The sequence below is a fragment of the Poecilia mexicana genome, unplaced genomic scaffold, assembly GCF_051168715.1.
Source record: "Poecilia mexicana isolate PSO_F unplaced genomic scaffold, ASM5116871v1 scaffold_5, whole genome shotgun sequence".
NCBI classification, from domain to species: Eukaryota; Metazoa; Chordata; class Actinopteri; order Cyprinodontiformes; family Poeciliidae; genus Poecilia; species Poecilia mexicana.
In genome coordinates this window covers 5,454,836-5,463,329 of record NW_028263374.1, presented here as the reverse complement: position 1 = coordinate 5,463,329, position 8,494 = coordinate 5,454,836, and the positions used below count along the sequence as shown (strand labels likewise).

Below are 8,494 nucleotides of genomic sequence, written 5' to 3'. Positions count from 1 at the left end.
TTAAAAACACTTTTGAGGTTCACAGCATAAAGTCTGAAAAGAGTGATGGGGGCTGATTGGTTAGTGCAAAGAAAGCCTTGCTGTTGGCTGTTTGCAGGTAAACCAGTCTGAATACATTGATGGTTATGGGGCTATCTCCTGTCCTTTCAAACTGTTATCTCCTGTCCTTTTAAAGTGGAGAGAGGGCAAGTAGGGAGGGAGAATGGGATAAAGTGTCTCACACTTACTGAAGGGGTAGAGGGGGGGCTGTAGGTTAGCATGTTTAGTGGGGGAAGGGACACAAAAACACTCCATGGGACTCTATGGAATGTGCCTGAATCTCTCTTCCCAGACAAACCTACAACATGCAAACAAAAAGTTCAGTCTTTTCTTTTTGGTTATTTTATTAACTTGTGAATCACAAGTGCTTTTGTGGACAACCGTGACAAAACTGAACGAATGTCTATTTTAATATTTTTGTTTTACTTCCATTTTGGTGGTGATTAGCACATTTCATCATTGTATGTTTGTGATGTAGCACACTTCACCTCTGTTTTCATAGTGAAACAGCAGATAGCATTTTCTCCTCTCTGCAAAGAGCAAGTAAAGAACATTCATCTATTCAACCCCCCTAGTCTCCGACGCCCTTTAACCTCACACTTGTCCTGTTGCTCTCAGGCCAAACTTGGCCTTCACTCCCTCCACACCAGTTGCAAATTGGCCTGCTTGACAGATCACCACTGAGAAAGTTACTTATATAATGTGAGCCTACACAATGATGATGTGGCAAACCTTATAGCTTGCTGCGGCAGGAATTTGTTTCACATGAAGATGCAAAAAGCATCTTCATTTTATGTTATAGTGTATTTACAACCTTTAGGGTATCTGCCAAAGTAAAATTCTGTGATAAGGTCCATGGAATGTTCTGTTTGATGACATGATGTAAAACTCACAGTGATGGTTTTGTAGATCTGTTATCAAGTTGAATTCGTTTGTTATCATTAAATTGTATAAGTAGAACAAAACAACATAGTGTCTTGGTTATCTAAAAAAAACAGCGTGAAAAATCATTTAATATACATATGATAAAACCAGGAATGCTTACAAAATTCCACAAAATAGATGAAATGTTCATAGTTCTGTTCCTGTAGCATCTCAGAATGCATCTTCATTAATTTATGCAGGTTACTTTTGGGTGCCATATTGCAGGAGCCAACTTAGACGCAGTCTGTACATATCTCAGTAACACAGTTAAAGGGGTGTGAATACTGTTGCTATGCAATACTTGTGTTACCACCACAATAAATTTCAAATGCACACGAGGGTGCTTATAAAAATTTTAAAACAAGTCTTTTAAAGAAAGAATTTTTAAATAAATAAATCAATTGTCTTACAAGAAAGTGTAGCCCAGGACAATGCAATACTATGCAGATAAGCAATTAAATTAAGTGCTTCTGCGTCTAAAAATAAAATTTAAAGCCTCTCTCTCCCCAAATAATATCAGTGACTACTGGTCATGTTACCTAAGGGTTCTAGTGTGCGTGTAGTTCATTTACAGAAAGTGGCAAACAGTTTGATTCAGTTCAAAATGGAACACAACTACATTACCCAGAGGGCATTTCGTTCTGCTACAAGCTGGCTCCCTCCGCTCTGGGAGTGTTTCCCATTTAAACAAACACAGTATTGCCGAAGATGGCGGAGAGTTTGTAGAGGCTTTAAAGAAGCTGGTGCAGTCAATGAAAGCGTCGAAGCCGGTAAGTTTTTTTTTTAAACCCCTGCTAAGTGGTTTGTGATTCGGTCACAAACAAGTATTGAACAACTGGCACTAGGTTGTTTGAGCGTGATATTTTTTTGTTGTTGCAGAAGCAGTTGGTGCTTCTTCGCTTCCGAGCAGGCTGTGGTTTTTAAGCTACCGTGTTAAAACGAGCCACCTTAACGCTGTAAATTTGTTGTGGGATTTTAGTCGTGTAATAATATCAAGACGGCCGGCGCCGTGAATATGACAGTAATAAACATCGAACTTCAGTTAATAGTTTGTTATTCCTATTGGTTTTCGCGTTTATAGCCGTTTCCATATTCCGCTAGCCACAAAGTTTTACGAGACATTGACTTTGATTCGCTGGGGTGCAGTAGTCTTCCTTCTCCTGCTCAGCCCGGCAGAAAAGTCTGTTTTTCAGGGCTTACGGACCGTTGTTTATTACGTGTTTGCATTCTTTGAGACTCTACAGTTGAGTTGACCCCATTCATTGAACGCAACGAAGCCGGATAGCTTTGGGAAGTCGGTCCGCTTTGAGAGGGACCAGTTGTAGTTCATCTGCTGCTGGAGAAATCATCTGTCTCCCACCACAGGGGCTGTGAGTCTTTAAAGCCATACCAAGATCGTGTTACAGCACTTTCAAATATGAGATCCTAGTGTAATAAAAGGGTGCTTTATGTTTTATTAAAACGTGTGGACGGTCGAGACCCGAAACAGAATACTAATTTAAAGATTGGCAAAATTTCATCTTTTGTTGTTCTTTTTTTTTTTAATTTTGCCTTTGAGCAGTGAGTGTTCAATGATGTAAGTTCACTGGTTGAAATTAATATTAAACATTCACCTTGACTTTTAATGGTTGTTTTTGTTGTTGTTGTTGTTTTTTAAGCCAAAAGTTCAAGTTTGTTATCTTGGAAAATATGTTCAGAATAAGAAATGGCAACAACAATGCACATTTCTTCACTCATTCCAATATTTTTAACTCTTTTAACACACAAACACACACGCACACACACAGTTGTTTTCGCTCGGACTAGAAAAGCACGCTGTTCTATATGAAATCATTTCACAACTTAAGACTTGGAAAGAACTATTAAGTCATTTTTTTAAGCATTCTCAGCTGAATCAAGCATGGTGTTGAACCAAAAGTTTGACATTGTGAAGTAAATAAGTACATGATTTGAATAATGTTTGTGTTCACTTTATCAGTGGGAGTTTTTCTACCAGCAATATCAAATAAAAGGGCATGGGGATGGTGGAGGAGCGGATCTAACAATTGCAACAAAATATCACCTGAACTTGAGCAAATAAATACCGTTGTTGTTGTTGTTGTTGTTGAAAAGAATAAATAAATGGCATCTTGGAACGTTTTCTTGATCAAAAATTCTTCAAACTGCAGCCCCCAGTATGAAAGAACTGTCTCCTTTTGAGGGGATAGATAAAACTGACAAGCTGCAAGGCTTGTTGTGTTGTTACTTTTACAGAATAGTTTTATGTCGGAACAAATGGCTTGATTTGTAAGAGAATTAAAACTAATCTTTATGCATTGTGAAGGGCACCTCCGCCAAGAAGAATTTCATCTAAAGACAATTACGCAGCCATGATGAAATGATCCAACTATTAAAAACTATGAAAACCCAATTACCAACAATCCTAGCTGGACTGAATTCTAGATTGCTAATTAAATAAACTATGAAACATCCATTTAGAAAGTGCAGATATGCAAATAGATGTCTGCACTGAGTATTGGTGTAGAACTTACTAACCCACTTCAATTTTTCTTCTTTTTTTTTTGTACTTTTGACATGGATGCAGATTTTTGTTTGAACCTTGTGCTCACTTATCAGATTAGTTGATTGACAATATGACCAGAGTAGGATGTTGGTTTATAAAATTCTACTCTAATTCCTTTAACTCTAACGTCCCATTGTTAGACCGAAAGTTTGAGTTTGTGGCCTGGCTATTTCCCTAATAAGGAGTAAATGGAGAACAAGCTAAGTTCTGAGTGCATTTAGTCTACATCATCAGCAGGGATTGTGAAAACTCCAACCCACAACTTTAAATAAAAAACAGCTTTTCTAGAGGACGTTGCAGCCAGTACCATCCAGTGATTGGCTTTATACTTATTTACTTATTTGGGGAACCTGTTATGTCACATGGAGTTCCAAAAAAACAGAAAACGACTGCCAAACTCGACCCGACCTGTTCAGAGTGTCCGCTCGGGTAAATCCGTCCGTTATTTGTCTGTTTACTGCGGCGAGATTAGGCAATCCGTGCTTATAACGGCCCCATCGCACGATTGAACCCTGGTTTCATTGTTGATTAAAAAAGGCGAAACAAAACGTCTACAAGTTTTGTTTCTTTTTTAAAGGAGGTTGCACAGCGGCCGGGGATTCGTACAGTCTCGGGTTCTTACTCCCTGAAATTGTAAGAGGGCATTCTTGGAGAGCGTACTCATATGAGGTAGTGTGTTAGTCATTCCCCTGAAATGGCTGTGGTTTAGGTGTGTTGTTGGGCCCGCTGCCCTGGGGCCATCCCTGCCAATACTTGCAGGCACCTACATCTTGATGCCTCTTCGCATGAAGGACTCTCTTAAATGATCCTGATGTTTTTGTTATGTGTGTGTGTGTGTGTGTGTGTGTGTGTGTGTGTGTGTGTGTGTGTGTGTGTGTGTGTGTGTTTTTTTTTTCTGGATTCTAGAACATAGTTCAGTTCTTCAATAGCTAGAAAGCATGACTACTGATTGCATTCTTCAACTGCCAAATGAGCTTACCTGTCTTTTTACTTTGACTCACACAAAACACCATTACTCAAGCGAAGGTATGTCGTTTTAGAAATGGAATGAATATCCACTGTGGGAACCTGTCCAGTGAATTGCTTCTGCTCCTTCTCTTTGGCAAATGGAGCCCCCTGTTCCCTATTCTCTGTTCCTTTATCTACCACTTTCTTTCTTCCTCACACAGGGTGTCAGGCTGCGTTAACAATGAATCAATCTTTTGGGGGGATTCTTTGACTGCAGATGGGGTGCAGAAGTGACCGCGATCCGTGGCTCTCGCTCTTTGTCTGCCATCCCCCGTGTTTGCAATAATTCATTAACTTATCACTTTTTCTCATGGGTCTGGGAGAGGTCCTCTCTGTGGTGGCAGATCCCGATCTTATGTCACATGATTGATTATGCAATTACCATAATGTTAGCGGTATTACATTATAATGAGATAATCGGTTTAATATCCTACCATATATGTATGACTGCGTTGAATGTATTTCTGTAACTGGGTTTAGAAATGGCTCTCTGAAGGTCTGTTTATTTCAGTAAATTATGTTTAGAAGAGGTATTTAGTGACTTAAAGAAACAATATTGGAACAAAAATGCCCCCAGTAGTGTGTTGTGTAGTTATCCTGTGATGACACCCTGCAGTTTTTTCCCCCGTGTTTTTGTATTAAATGCACGAGCAGGCACCATAATTTGGAAACAATAGCATGAGGCCGCGCGCAGGTACAGGGACAGTACAGTTGGTACACATTGGTTGCACTCAGTTCAATGCGTCAACTATAGACCTGACTTAATCTGTTTTTATCGTCGCTGCTACTGGTGTATGAAGAACCCTATTTAAAATAAACAAACAACACTTAGCCTGGTGGGGGGAGCAAGTACAGCCTGGTGGCCCGCCAGGCTTATAGCTGGATCATGCTACTTACTGGGATAAAACTGTGTTGCTCAGACTAGCTTGATAAAGAGAACCAGCACAGTTCGGGTTACAGTGCCATGTTGTGGAATGGAGGGTTAATCCTCCATTCCTCTATTTATATAGGTGCTTGAAATCCTTGAAAATGCTTGAATTTGCATTCAATGTTTTTCAAGGTTTGGAAATAATATTCAAACTGCACAGTTTTGTAAAAGTGCAATCTAACTTTTGATTAACGTCTGAAAGCATCGATTACACTTGAAACCAGATATTTCACACATTTAATAAAAAAGACACACCCACACACACTTTTTTTCTTCGCACTGAAGTTAAATCAAACTAAACTGAGTTGAAATATTATTGAGAGTCTGGCCATATTTAATTATTTATGTGTACAAATCACTGATATCAGCATTCCATCACCTGATTTATGAACACGGATTAATGCAATTGGCTGCAAAAAGCTCAATTTTTGCAGCTGATTTTATTATTTTAAGTCTTAGAACGAGTTCGAGGTTGAGTTTATTAACTCAATTTGTAACATTTAATCAAGACTTCTCAGTCTGTGTGATTCCCAAAAGAGAAAAAGTAAAAAAAAAGTGCATTTTTACACTTAACCCAGTGACACTTTTTTTTTAAACTATGAGCACTACTTCATCAGCTCTTTCCTTTTTAAAAATGTATATAACATTTCCACATATTTGTGCAAAATTTTTATTCACTACTACTTATATTTTAGCTTACCAGAAGAGACGGAGAGGACATAACATTTTACTTTCACTAGATTTCTGGTGGCAACTTGTAGCCAATAATTCTACAGTATTGCATATGTATTGGAAAGGGTTTTTCCTACTCTGGGTTGGATGCTCTGCTCCTTTTTTTAATATGTGGATTTGAAGGTTTGTTTTTCTTTCCCTAGAGGTGTTCATGGGGAATGTGACAAAAATAAAACGAAGCGCCTTGAAGCGCTGACGTAGGGAAACATTAGGAATGCTGTAAAATGTAAGAAATTATCTTTTCGTTAGAAGAAAGAAGCACAGCCTGAGTCAAATTTAGCTTAGAACTGTCTTAAGTAAATTCACTGTTTATCGTTAAGTTTTAGATTTTCTCAAAAACAGCAAAATGTTTGTTTTTCTTTGTCACTAGAGAGCTAAAGAGCTCCTCGTTAATGAGCAGAGCCATAAAGTCCAAATATTTCCAAATGAAACGGTTAACGTATTTGAACTTATTGTAATGGTGTTTTAAAAAAAGTGACATTGTCTAATTGCCTGGAAATCTAACCCTTAACACAGCAAGAGCCTTCCAAGTAAAAATATTGCGGTTAAAAAAAAATAAAAAATCATACTTTACTACATCATTAAAATTAGGTGGTGCAACTCTGCTTCTTAAGACTACATAATATTGTGTTCAGTCATCTTTTCCAACAGAAATGGAGAATTTATTTCAGCTCTCATTAAAACCAACAGCAGAAGAAACTGTAAACTTCAAAAGTAACAATTTCAATCTAATCATCAGTTTTTATGCTCAGTAATTATCCTTCATCATTTTCAAAATCTTCAGATGTTGCCCGTACTTGCTGAGTATCAGTTTTGAAACACTGGTTGAATCAGGACATTGCTTCTGATAGTAAGCCAAACACTTTTAATCAAACGCCTAACTTTTTACGCAAAAAAAAAAGTTTCCTCAACTGTACACTTGTTGTCCTAAAGTCCACCATAAAGAAAACCTTTGCCCTAAATGTTTCAAACTAATAAAATAAGCGTAAGTCATGCTGAAATGGGCTACCGTGTTTCCCCGAAAGTAAGACAGTGTCTTACTTTCTTTTTATCCCCAAAAGCCCCACTATGTCTTACTTTCGGGGTATGTCTTATATTGGAAAAAAATTGTCGAATTTTTTGTTTTAACCATAAAACGCGGAAGTGGGCAGGAGGCGGCGCTCATTAAGATCAGAGGGAGGCGGCAGACGCGGTGACGTATGGAGGGGGGGCGGTGCGGACGTGGGCAGGAGGCGGCGCGCAGCTAGATGAGAGGTGTTTCCCCGAAAAGTAAGACATATGTCTTACTTTCGGGGTACGGCTTATATTAGCCGACCCCCCTGAAACCCCAGATACGTCTTACAATCGGGGGTGTCTTACTATTGGGGAAACACGGTATTATTGGAAGGAAAAACAAAAAAACATCGATCAATCATCTGTCAACTTTTGCAGCAGAGTAGAACTGGCACCAGTTTTGCTTCCTAATGGGAGTACAGTTGTTTTAATTAAATGGAAAAGGATGGTCATATAAACTCTTCATTAGGACTCTGACAGTTGGTATCTCATTAAACCATCAGCATATGCTGCACAGTCTCGTCATAAAAATGCTATGTTGGATGGAGATAAATTCTTACTCTGCTCAAATGTAGCTAGATTTTAAGTGAGGATCAAAGATTACTGAGACATGCAGTCCTCACACTGTCAGGTCAGAAAATATTCAAATATGCAAATATTCATACTCATTGACAGTTGATGGGTTTCATGCTTTCCAAAGATTGGAAAGTAGGGATTGTATGAACTCAAAATAATAATAAGAGGGTAAAAAGTATAGCTATCTCAATGTCACTGCAAATGCAGAGGACTAATTGACTGCAGTATTTGTTGGTTTATATAATTTTAACTGCCAGATATTCAAACTCTGTTTGCAGGTAATATACAGAAATATTCATTGGAATATTAATGATAACGTATTTTATTTTTTAGTTTTTGGATCACCTGCCCCTTTCTGATGTCACCCTGGGCAACTGCCCATATCAAAAACTGCCACTGCTGAAGGCAGTTCACTAAGTGAAGCACATTATTTAGAAGAGTTAACAGAAAGCTTTTCTTTCTATTAAATGATGATGATATTCTACTTGCAGTCAATAAAAACACATTTAAAACTAAAATATTACATTAGACCACTTAAACATTTGAATGGAGAAATGTGAGCTTGATAAAGTGTGTGTGTGTGTGTGTGTGTGTTACCTGCTTAAAAGTTAGGGATTTTATTATGGTGTGTAGCATTATCACCATAAATCACTATTCTTATCATGATACTT

At 38.1% G+C, this 8,494-nt stretch overlaps 1 protein-coding gene across 3 annotated transcripts in view; it reads left to right on the top strand.

Moving 5' to 3' along the window:
• The first annotated feature begins 1,637 nt into the window (after positions 1 to 1,637).
• The window catches only part of LOC106924911 (nuclear receptor coactivator 3-like), a 48,276-nt gene continuing 41,419 nt past the window's right edge, over positions 1,638 to 8,494 (top strand). The window contains exon 1 of one of the 3 annotated variants that reach the window (XM_088005401.1): positions 1,638 to 1,733. The gene's annotated coding sequence lies outside the window, so the exon portion shown is untranslated. The remainder of the gene's footprint in view (positions 1,734 to 8,494) is intronic. The other 2 variants (XM_088005400.1, XM_014998868.2) reach the window with 2 other exon arrangements.